Source organism: Pelophylax lessonae (genome assembly GCF_965119305.1).
Source record: "Pelophylax lessonae genome assembly, chromosome: 1".
NCBI lineage: Eukaryota > Metazoa > Chordata > Amphibia > Anura > Ranidae > Pelophylax > Pelophylax lessonae.
Genome location: NC_138768.1, coordinates 203,276,179 through 203,288,900, shown reverse-complemented (window position 1 = coordinate 203,288,900; position 12,722 = coordinate 203,276,179).

Here is a 12,722-nt window from a genome sequence, read left to right as displayed (position 1 = left end):
CCCAGCATAGAGACCGAGCTGTCAAAGACAGCTTTCAGTCTGTATTAAATCCTACATTTGGCCTCAGAGTTTGGGGCCTATTCTGGTTTTTAGGTACTGTAAAGGTGCCATACAATCTTTCCGAAGCTCAACCTCAACTGCAAAATTTCTGTTTGCTGCCAGGTAATTCCTACATTGCGCTACTAGATTTTATCTGGCCCACAGCTGGTGTGCACAGTCTCCACTTCTCTCCCCCCAACAAGGGGGACTCTGATGGGGATACTGATGTAAGGGGGACCTAGATGGGGAATTTGATGTAAGGGGGGACTCTGATGGGGATGTGATGTACGGGAGACTCTGATAGAGACCCTAATGTAAGGGGGGGGGGCTCTGATGGGAACTCTAATGTAAGGGGGGACTCTGATGGTAACCCTGATGTAAGGGGGGCACTGATGGGGACCCTGATGTAAGGGGGACTCTAATAGGGACCCTAATGTAAGCGGGGACTCTGATGGGAACCCTGATTAAAGGGGGTACTCTGATAGGGACCATGATGTAAGGGGGACACTGATGGGGACTAGAGATGTATAGAACTGTTCGCCGGCGAACTTCGCATGTTCGCGTTCGCCGCTGCGGGCGAACATATGCGATGTTCGGTCCGCCCCCCATAATACATCATTGAGGCAAACTTTGACCCTGAACCTCACAGTCAGCAGACACATTTCCAGCCAATCAGCATACCTCCCTTCCACACCCTCCCACCTCCTATAAATAAGCAAGGGCAGCATCCATCTTAGATCATTCTGAAGCAGTGTGTGTAGTGAGAGTAGGGAGAGAGCTGCTGCTGCTGCTGCTGATAAGCTAGGGACAGTTAGTCAGTGTTCCTGGTCTTGCAGTGTTCTTGGTCCACTACTGCTGTAAGGACAGCACCCCAAAAAGCCCTTCTAAGGGCTGGTATTTGTGTAATTTTTTATATATATATATATATATATATATATATATATAGCGTCCCCAAAAGCCCTTTTAAGGGCTGGTAATTGAGTTGTTTCTTCTTATATATATATATATATCTATCTATCTATCTAGTGTCCCCAAAAGCCCTTTTAAGGGCTGGTAATTGAGGTTTTTTTTTTTTTATTTATATATATACATATATATATATATATATCTAGAGTCCCCAAAAGCCCTTTTAAGGGCTGGTAAGGTAATAGAGTTTTTTCTATATATATATATATATATATATGTATTGTACACTGTGACTGCAGTTGCCTGCCCGCTGTGTGTGAGAGGCCACAGACCTACCACAGACTGTACTGTGTGCACACCACACTCATTTCGGGTGGCACAGGCACAGTACCTGGCATTTTAAAAAATATTTTTTTTTTCCTCTGTCATAATTGCAGTGAGTGCTGTGTCAGGTCCACAGAGTGCACTGTACCCACTGCAGTGCACTGCCCACCACTGATATATATACGGTGGCACAGCATCTTGTTGCAATAAATTGAAAAAAAAAATATTTTTTATTATTGCAGTTGCCTGGGCTGCCAGTGACTGTCAGGTCCACAGAGTGTACTGTGCCCACTGCAGTGCCACTGTGTGCCCACCCACCACTGATATATAAGGTGGCACAGCAGCTTGCAAAGTAAAAAAATATATATATTTTTTTAAATTGCAGTTGCCTGGTTGCCAGTGACTGCTGTCAGGTCCACAGAGAGTGTACTGTGCCACTGCCCACCCACCACTGATATATAAGGTGGCACAGCAGCTTGCAAAGTAAAAAAAAAAGACAGCTGGAAAGACACTGCATTAGTTTTCTACTAAAAATTATAAGAAAAATGCTGTTTTTTGGGGACACTAAATACAAAAAATGACATGCCTGCCTAAAAAAATGCCCGATAAATGCCTGCAAGAGAAAAAGCCAGCCGCAGAGAAGCCGTATTCCTGAAAATATAAGAAAAATGCTGTTTTTTAGGGGTTCTGGACATGCTACAGAGCTGAAACTTGACAGGTACACTTTTTAGACCCCCCAGACACTAAATACAAAAAATGACATGCCTGCCTAAAAAAATGCCCGCTAAATGCCTGCAAGAGAAAAAGCCAGCCGCAGAGAAGACGTATTCCTGAAAATATAAGAAAAATGCTGTTTTTTAGGGGTTCTGGACATGCTACAGAGCTGAAACTTGACAGGTACACTTTTTAGACCCCCCAGACACTAAATACAAAAAATGACATGCCTGCCTAAAAAAATGCCCGATAAATGCCTGCAAGAGAAAAAGCCAGCCGCAGAGAAGCCGTATTCCTGAAAATATAAGAAAAATGCTGTTTTTTAGGGGTTCTGGACATGCTACAGAGCTGAAACTTGACAGGTACACTTTTTAGACCCCCCAGACACTAAATACAAAAAATGACATGCCTGCCTAAAAAAATGCCCGATAAATGCCTGCAAGAGAAAAAGCCAGCCGCAGAGAAGCCGTATTCCTGAAAATATAAGAAAAATGCTGTTTTTTAGGGGTTCTGGACATGCTACAGAGCTGAAACTTGACAGGTACACTTTTTAGACCCCCCAGATGCTAAATCCAAAGAAATTTTTTATTTTTATTTTTTTTTAATTTTTCCAATAATTGGCTCTCTATCAAAAAATTATAATTTTTAAGAACTTTTTTTTGCGTGATCCCTCTCCGGCATGCCACAGTCCAGGTGTTAGTCCCCTTGAAACAACTTTTCCATCACTATTGTGGCCAGAAAGAGTCCCTGTGTGTTTTAAAATTCGCCTGCCTATTGAAGTCTATGGCGGTTCGCCGGTTCGCGAACATTTGCCGATGTTCGCGTTCGCCGTTCGCGAACGGCGAATTTTAGGTTCGCGACATCACTAATGGGGACATTGATGTAAGAAGGTAGTGTGATTTCAGAGGGGAACTATGATGGGGACTATAATGTAAGGGGGGACACTGATGGGAACCCTTTGTAAAGGGGACCCTGATGTAAATGGGTACTATGATGTCAGGAGGTACTCTTAGGGGGACCATGATGTAAGGGGGTACCCTGATTTCAGGGGGTACTCTAATGGGGACCAAGATGTAAGGGGGACACTGATGGGAACCTTGATGTAAGGAGGACACTGATGGGGAGCCTGATGTAAGGGGGTAGTCTGATTTCAGAGGGGAACTATGATGGGGCTATAATGTAGGGGGGCACTGATGGGAACCCTGATGTAAAGGGGACACTGATAGGGACCCTGATGTAAGTGGGTACTCTGATGTCAGGGGGTACTCTTATGGGGACCATGATGTAGGGGAGTACCCTGATTTCAAGGGGTACTCTGATGGGGACCATGATGTAAGGGGGACACTGATGGGAGCCCAGATGTAAGGAGGGACTTTGATGGGAACCCTGATGTAAGGGGAACAGTGATGGGGACCCTGATGTAAGGGAGTACCCTGATTTCAGGAGGTACTCTGATGGGGACCATGATGTAAGGAGACACTGATGGGGACCCTGATATAAGGGGGTGGTTTGATTTCAAAGGGGAACTCTGATGGAACTATGATGTAAGGGGGACTCTGATGAGAACCCTGATGTAAGGGGGTAGTCTCATTTCAGAATGGGGAACTCTAATGGGGACTATAATCTAAGGGGGACATTGATGGGAACCCTGATGTAAGGAGGGAGTCTGATGGGAACCCTGATGTAGAGGGGACACTGATTTCAGGGGGTACTCTGATGGGGACCATGATGTAAGGAGGAAACTGATGGGGACCCTAATGTAAGGGGGTAGTCTGATTTCAGAGGGGGAACTCTAATGCGAACTATGATGTAAGGGGGACATTGATGGGAACCCTGATGTATGGGGGAAACTGATGGGGACCCTGATGTAAGGGGGTAGTCCAATTTCAGAGGGGAACTCTGATGGGAACCCTGATGTAAGGGGGACACTGATGAGGACCCTGATGTAAGGGGGCAGTCTGATTTCAGAGGGGAACTCTGATGGGAACCCTGATGTAAGGGGGTAGTCTGATTTCAAAATGGGGAACTCTAATGGGGACTATGATCTAAGGGGGACATTAATGGGAACCCTGATGTAAGGAGGGAATCTGATGGGAACCCTTATGTAGAGGGGACACTGATTTCAGGGGGTACTCTGATGGGGACCATGATGTAAGGAGGAAGAAACTGATGGGGACCCTGATGTAAGGGGGTAGTCTGATTTCAGAGGGGGAACTCTAATGGGGACTATGATCTAAGGGGGACATTGATGGGAACCCTGATGTAAGGAGGGAATCTGATGGGAACCCTGATGTAGGGGGGACACTGATTTCAGGGGGTACTCTGAGGGGGACCATGATGTAAGGGGGACACTGATGGGGACCCTGATGTAAGGGGGACACTGATGGGGACCCTGATGTAAGGGGGTAGTCTGATTTCAGAGGGGAACTCTGATGGGAACCCTGATGTAAGGGGGACACTGATGGGGACCCTGATTTAAGGGGGTAGTCTGATTTCACAGGGGAACTTTGATGGGAACCCTGATGTAAGGGGGACACTGATGGGGACCCTGATGTAAGGGGGTAGTCTGATTTCAGAGGGGAACTCTGATGGGGACTATGATGTAAGGGGGACATTGATGGGAACCCTGATGTAAGGAGGGAATCTGATGGAAACCCTGATGTAGGGGGGAAACTGATTTTAGGGAGTACTCTGATGGGGACCATGATGTAAGGGGGTAGTCCGATTTCAGAGGGGAACTCTGATGGGAACCCTGATGTAAGGGGGATACTGATGGGGACCCTGATTTAAGGGGGTAGTCTGATTTCAGGGGAACTTTGATGGGAACCCTGATGTAAGGGGGACACTGATGGGGACCCTGATGTAAGGGGGTAGTCTGATTTCAGAGGGGAACTCTGATGGGGACCATGATGTAAGGGGGACACTGATGGGGACACTGATTTAAGGGGGTAGACTGATTTCAGAGGGGAACTCTGATGGGGACCATGATGTAAGGGGGACACTGATGGGGACCCTGATTTAAGGGGGTAGTCTGATTTCAGAGGGGAACTCTGATGGGGACCATGATGTAAGGGGGACACTGATGGGAACCCTGATTTAAGGGGGTAGTCTGATTTCAGAGGGGAACTCTGATGGGGACCATGATGTAAGGGGGACACTGATGGGAACCCTGATTTAAGGGGGTAGTCTGATTTCAGAGGGGAACTCTGATGGGAACCCTGATGTAAGGGGGACACTGATGGGGACCCTGATGTAAGGGGGACACTGATGGGGACCCTGATGTAAGGGGGTAGTCTGATTTCAGAGGGGAACTTTGATGGGAACCCTGATGTAAGGGGGACACTGATGGGGACCCTGATGTAAGGGGGACACTGATGGGGACCCTGATGTAAGGGGGTAGTCTGATTTCAGAGGGGAACTTTGATGGGAACCCTGATGTAAGGGGGACACTGATGGGGACCCTGATGTAAGGGGGTAGTCTGATTTCAGAGGGGAACTCTGATGGGGACCATGATGTAAGGGGGACACTGATGGGGACCCTGATTTAAGGGGGTAGTCTGATTTCAGAGGGGAACTCTGATGGGGACCATGATGTAAGGGGGACACTGATGGGAACCCTGATTTAAGGGGGTAGTCTGATTTCAGAGGGGAACTCTGATGGGGACCATGATGTAAGGGGGACACTGATGGGGACCCTGATTTAAGGGGGTAGTCTGATTTCAGAGGGGAACTCTGATGGGGACCATGATGTAAGGGGGACACTGATGGGGACCCTGATTTAAGGGGGTAGTCTGATTTCAGAGGGGAACTCTGATGGGGACCATGATGTAAGGGGGACACTGATGGGAACCCTGATTTAAGGGGGTAGTCTGATTTCAGAGGGGAACTCTGATGGGGACCATGATGTAAGGGGGACACTGATGGGGACCCTGATTTAAGGGGGTAGTCTGATTTCAGAGGGGAACTCTGATGGGGACCATGATGTAAGGGGGACACTGATGGGGACCCTGATTTAAGGGGGTAGTCTGATTTCAGAGGGGAACTCTGATGGGGACCATGATGTAAGGGGGACACTGATGGGAACCCTGATTTAAGGGGGTAGTCTGATTTCAGAGGGGAACTCTGATGGGAACCCTGATGTAAGGGGGACACTGATGGGGACCCTGATGTAAGGGGGACACTGATGGGGACCCTGATGTAAGGGGGTAGTCTGATTTCAGAGGGGAACTCTGATGGGAACCCTGATGCAAGGGGGACACTGATGGGGACCCTGATGTAAGGGGGACACTGATGGGGACACTGATGTAAGGGGGTAGTCTGATTTCAGAGGGGAACTCTGATGGGAACCCTGATGTAAGGGGGACACTGATGGGGACCCTGATGTATGGAGGTACTGATTTCAGGGGGTACAGTTGTGGAATGTGATGTAAAGGAAACTCTGAGAAAGGTACAGACTCAATTTATTTTTCTTCAACCTTTATTAAAGACTTTCTTTTCTTCTGAATCATGTAATGCAGATTACATAAAAAGTACTACATTTTATTTTCATTTTTACATTTTAATAATCCATTCAATCAATTCATTCATTGTAACTTTTATTTTTTTGGCTCATCAATTCATTCATTGTAACTTTGATTTTTTTTGGCTGATGAATATTTGTGAAATATACAATGGGATTGATTTACTAAAGGTAAATAGTCTGTGCCCTGAAAGTGCAGTTGCTCTAGTTCTGAGGAAAACATGCAAGGAAAAAAAAAATGCATTTTTTGCTTGCACATGATTAAATGATAGAAATTAGCAGAGCTTCCCCTCAGATTAGGAGTAACAGCACTTGCAGTGCATTAGAAGTGCACAGTATATTTTCCTTTAGTAAATCAACCTCAACTGAAAAGTTTGGAGAGCCCTGGCTTCAGTGCTGGATGGTAAATGCTGGCTGATTTGTACATAGATTCTGTCAGTGTAACCCTGTCACCACTAGAGGGCAGTGTGACATTAGCTCCGGTCCCAGGAAGTGGAAGTGCTGGTTGACCTCTCTCTCTCTATAGTAAGGAAGGAGGTGGGTGACACACGTGTGTGATATGGGGTGCTGTCTGTGTCTGTACTTCGTGCGTGTTGTACACTGGATATGCATGTTAACTGTTTATGGTTCATTTGTACTGTTTACTAGAAGTCATTGCCTCTCGCCTGGTACAATGAATATGAGTGTCACACAATTGCTATAAAACATGTCAGTATGATGACTACCCTGAGACTGGTGCAGGGAGAGGTGTCTCTGTGTGGATATTGGACAGGTATATAATGGCAGGCACCATACAGAAGTAAACAAGGACACAGCTTAATTAACCACTTAAGCCCCAGAAGATTTTACCCCCTTCTTGACCAGGGGGTTTTTTGCGATTTTTTACTGCGTGAATTTAATGGACAATTGCGCGGTTGTGCGACGCTGTACCTAAACGAATTTGACGTCCTTTTTTTTACCACAAACAGAGCTTTCTTTTGGTGGTATTTGATCACCTGTGCGATTTTTTGATCATGCGCTATAAACAAAAAAAAGCATAAATTTTGCAAAAATAAATATTTTTCACTTTTTTTTATATGAAATTCCCCCCAAAAAAAAATGTAAAAATCAAAATTTTTTAACATTTTCGGCCAATTTGTTTTATGCTACATATGTTTGGTAAAAAAAAATCGCAAAAAGCGTATTTTTATTGGTTTGCGCAAAAGTTATTGCGTTTACTAACAAAGGGAAAGATTTATGTCATTTTTGGTGTTTTTTTTTTAACGAGTAATGGCGGCGATCTGCGATTTTTTTGCGGTACTGCGACATTGCGGTGGACAGATTGGACCCTTGACTGACATTTTTGACACTTTTGGGGGTACCAGTGACATTACTGCAGTAATCAGTGCTATACATATGCACTGTTACTGTAAAAATTACACTGGCAGGGAAGGGGTTAATTGTATTGGAGAGGGAGGGGTTAAGTGTGTCCTAGGGGCGTGCTTCTAACTGTGATGGGACATGTCTCCTATTGTAAAAACAGAGATCAATGGTTCTACATAGTAGAACCGTCTGATCTCCATTTTTACACAGGGGAGAATGACAGGCGGCTTGTTTACATAAGTCGCCCGCCTTTCTCCTGCTCTACCGACGATCGTAGTGTGACCGGCGGACATCGGGTCCGCCGGTCACACGCCCGGACTCCTCTGTGAACGAGCCGAGGCGGGCGCGCGCCTCAGCGGGCGCGCGCTCGCCCGCTATTGGCTCAAAACCCGGTAACAGGCGAGCGACGTAGACCTCTGCCTGGCCGGGGCTGACTGCCGCAGTAAATATTATGTGTATGGGTGGTTCCTGCGCTATCTGAGGTAGTATGTGTTTCCTTCTTATTGCTGCACCACGATACTGGTACCAGGAACCAGTTGATACAGGGTTAAAACAATGTGGGTTTGTGGCGCGCTTCAGAAGTGAACTGTTAAAATATTAGATGGTGTGATAAATATATATGTTAAACCAAATAAAGTGCTGTTTTTTTTTAAAATTACATATTCTTTTGGCTGGGGTATACTTCCACTTCGAATATAAACGTGATGACGTGAGTAAGTAAATGTATAAACAATCTGTATTACCTCTATACCGTGTTAAACATATTTAAAAGTGCTGAGTGCTTTCAATCTTCAAAGAATAATAAAGACAACAAATAAATACGTATTCCAATTGAAAATGTGCAAATAGTTGCTCCAAAATATAAAGTGCTGTGTGCTTTCACTCTTCAATCAATATAAATGATAAATTAATATAAATTAATAAGGTGCAGCGTTCATTAGTGTCCATTAAATATCATCCACAGTAAGGTGTAATTCAACTCAATATCTTCAACTTTAAAAACCAAAACGTGCTTCCGTGCAGATAAAAGTGCTGTGACTGGCTGCCTCCACCAGGTGTCACATCTAGGTGCTCTAAACTCTCACCTTGATAAGGTGTAAAATACGCCTGTGTATATAGGTTAGCCTCCGGGTTGATGATTAGGGGCTTTCGCTCTTTCCAATATCCTATTCCTGCTTCCGGGTAATCCTGTTTCTGTCCGTTTATAAGGTGCTTATACTTTATGGGGTCCTCACCTCCTATCTCGACCTCGGGCTCAGTAAACATAAAGGGCCATCATGGTGCAGTATTTAAAATCAGTTTATTCATTAAAATAATCAGTTGCACTTACAATTAGCAGGTAAATTCAGCGCATGAAAATCTTAAAATCAGCGTCGGGAGAACTTCGCTCCGATCTCTAACGTCACTTCGGGGTCTGGCGGCTCCTCCTACGCGTTACGTCATGTCACGTGACTTCCTCAGGGAGTCTCCCTGAGGAAGTCACGTGACGTGACGTAACGCGTAGGAGGAGCCGCCAGACCCCGAAGTGACGTTAGAGATCGGAGCGAAGTTCTCACGACGCTGATTTTAAGATTTTCATGCGCTGAATTTACCTGCTAATTGTAAGTGCAACTGATTATTTTAATGAATAAACTGATTTTAAATACTGCACCATGATGGCCCTTTATGTTTACTGAGCCGGAGGTCGAGATAGGAGGTGAGGGCCCCATAAAGTATAAGCACCTTATAACAGACAGAAACAGGATTACCCGGAAGCAGGAATAGGATATTGGAAAGAGCGAAAGCCCCTAATCATCAACCCGGAGGCTAACCTATATACACAGGCGTATTTTACACCTTATCAAGGTGAGAGTTTAGAGCACCTAGATGTGACACCTGGTGGAGGCAGCCAGTCACAGCACTTTTATCTGCACGGAAGCATGTTTTGGTTTTTAAAGTTGAAGATATTGAGTTGAATTACACCTTACTGTGGATGATATTTAATGGACACTAATGAACGCTGCACCTTATTAATTTATAATTTATATTGATTGAAGAGTGAAAGCACATAGCACTTTATATTTTGGAGCAACTATTTGCACATTTTCAATTGGAATACGTATTTATTTGTTGTCTTTATTATTCTTTGAAGATTGAAAGCACTCAGCACTTTTAAATATGTTTAACACGGTATAGAGGTAATACAGATTGTTTATACATTTACTTACTCACGTCATGACGTTTATATTCGAAGTGGAAATATACCCCAGCCAAAAGAATATGTCATTTTAAAAAAAACAGCACTTTATTTGGTTTAACATATATATTTATCACACTATCTAATATTTTAACAGTTCACTTCTGAAGCGCGCCACAAACCCACATTGTTTTAAAGCCGCAGTAAATATACTGTGCGCAGTCGGCAAGCGGTTAAAAGCAAATATTGTGCAGCTGGAGTTGAATGGGCAGGATGAGGGCTCATTCACACGGGTGCAGATATTTGTACACGGTGACAGACGTGTATATCTGTACAAGGTGCTTACATATAACCGTCTGTAGAATGATGGACAGCCTGGGCCTGTATGCTGGTAACCGTATATCTGAGTATATACCTAAATGGGAGGATGGATGCGCACCCCGGGACGCAGACCGTTTGAGTCCAGGTCCGCTCTCCCATCCCTACCCAGGTAAGCCCTTGGATATGCAGTTCCTAGCATACAGCTGCAGCCTGTCTTTGGTTTGTGAAGGTGGCTGCAGAGATCAATGTGTTTTTTACAGTGTATGGCTCTCTCTGCTCATGTAAGTTCGTCCTTCGACCACTTCAACCCCGACCAGGTCATTTTTTAGCGAAACGGCACTGCGTTATTTTAACTGATAATTGCGCAGTCGTGCGACACTGTACCCAAATAAAGTTGATGTAATTTTTTTCCCCAAGTAGAGCTTTCTTTTGGTGGGATTTGTTCGCCTCTGCGGGTTTTATTTTTATATAAACAAAAAAGAGCAACAATTTAAAAAAAATATGTATATTTTTTACTTTCTGCTATAAAACGTACATCAAATATAAAAATTCTTCATAAATTTAGACCAATATATGTATATTGAAAGATATAGCATCTACAAAGGATGCGATATTTTTATGGTATTTATTTTCTTTTTTATTAGTAATGGTGGCGGTCAGTGATTTTTAGCGGGACTGTAACATTGCGGCAGACAAATCGGATACCCAACTAACACTGTTCACGCTTTTTTTTTTAGGTACAAGTGACATTATTACAGTGATCAGTGCTAAAAAGTATGCACTGTTACTGTACAAATGACACTGGCAGGAAAGGGGTTAATAGGGGTGATCAAAGGGTTAAATGTGTTCCCTGGGAGTGCTTTCTAACTGTGTGGGGGTTGCTCTGACTGGGAGAAGACAGATATTGGTATTCTTGCTAAGCAGTAACACAAGATCTCGGTCTTCCTCCCTGTCAGAACAGCGATCTGTCTTGTTTACATAGGCAAACCGCCGTTCGGTGTCTCTTGGGAATGATCGTGGGTGGCCTGCGGACATCGAGTCCGCCAGACCCGCTGATTGGCTGCTCCTGTAGCCAATCATCGTGCCTCCAGTGGCGCAGGTGAACCCCCTGGAGCTGATTTGCGTCAGTAAAAGTGCATTAGGCAGTTGGCAATGGTTAGAGCAGAACTTCATTTTCAAAATACTCCCCTTTACCTTCCAGTGATGCAGAAGTTACATCCCTCACTAGGCACTGTCATCTTCTCCCCGACTACTTATGGGTGCTAGGATTTCAGCCTCTTGATTGGTTGGTGGTGGAATGACATCCTCCCACACATGTACATGGGTTTCACTCTTTTTTTTCGGTACAGCTCCAGTGTGCCGAGAATGCATGCTGAGCTGCACATACACACCCCAATGAGTAGGCAGGTAAGTGTTTATTATTGCAGAAGAGACATTGGGGGTGATTTACTAAAACTGGAGCACTCAGAATCTGGTGCTGCTGTGCATGGTAGCCAATCAGCGAATAACTTCAGCTTGCTCAAATAACCCCTAGGCACTGGCTGCATGCAAATATGTGGCCTCTTGGCACCAAGGGGCTGCACATTTGCATTAATTGCTGTCTAAACAGCTGTGCTGAGTGCACGCTACCGAAACAGTTACCAGCGTTCCCTAACTGAATGCCCCTGATCATTGCTTTAGGGTCACGTGACCGCTGTGCTCTTAAGTCCCGCCCCGCCTCCTGGCATCATAAACCTCTTAAAGAGCCAGGAGGCGCCGGCATGAAGAGGTTAAGCTTTGACAATAAAACCTAGAAGCTGATTGGTTTCTATGTACAGCTGCTCCAAGACCCATATTTGGGGTGGAGCATGTAGCATATTCCTGCTCCTTCCACCTCTCCCCCCTTATCCCCTCCCCCTCGTCCTGTGACAGAGGATGGGGGACCTCCCCCCCTCACACTCGCTGTCACAATTAAAAAACATCATGGGCATGCAGGGCTTTGCCCGCATGGCCGCGTCATTTATTCACAATTTCCTGGGAATCGATGCACTACAATTACTGTAATCCGCCGGTGCAAATGGCTTTTAGGTAATGTGAAGGCACTTATGAGCGCCCTTGTAGTTTATTCACAAGCCCTGCAGTTTTCAAACTGACAGCCTGTATGGAGGTCTGGGCTGAAAACTGCAGGGCTTGTCTGCAGAAGCCTGACATTGTACCCCTGCTCCACTGCAATGGTTTTAAGCCTTGTGCAGGAAAATGAATAAATGCACATTTTTTCTACAAAAATATGTGCATTTATTATTTTTTCTAAAAAGATGCTTATCCTTTATTAATTAAGTTTAGTTCCACTTTTAAAAGGGTTTATAAACCACAAATAAAATC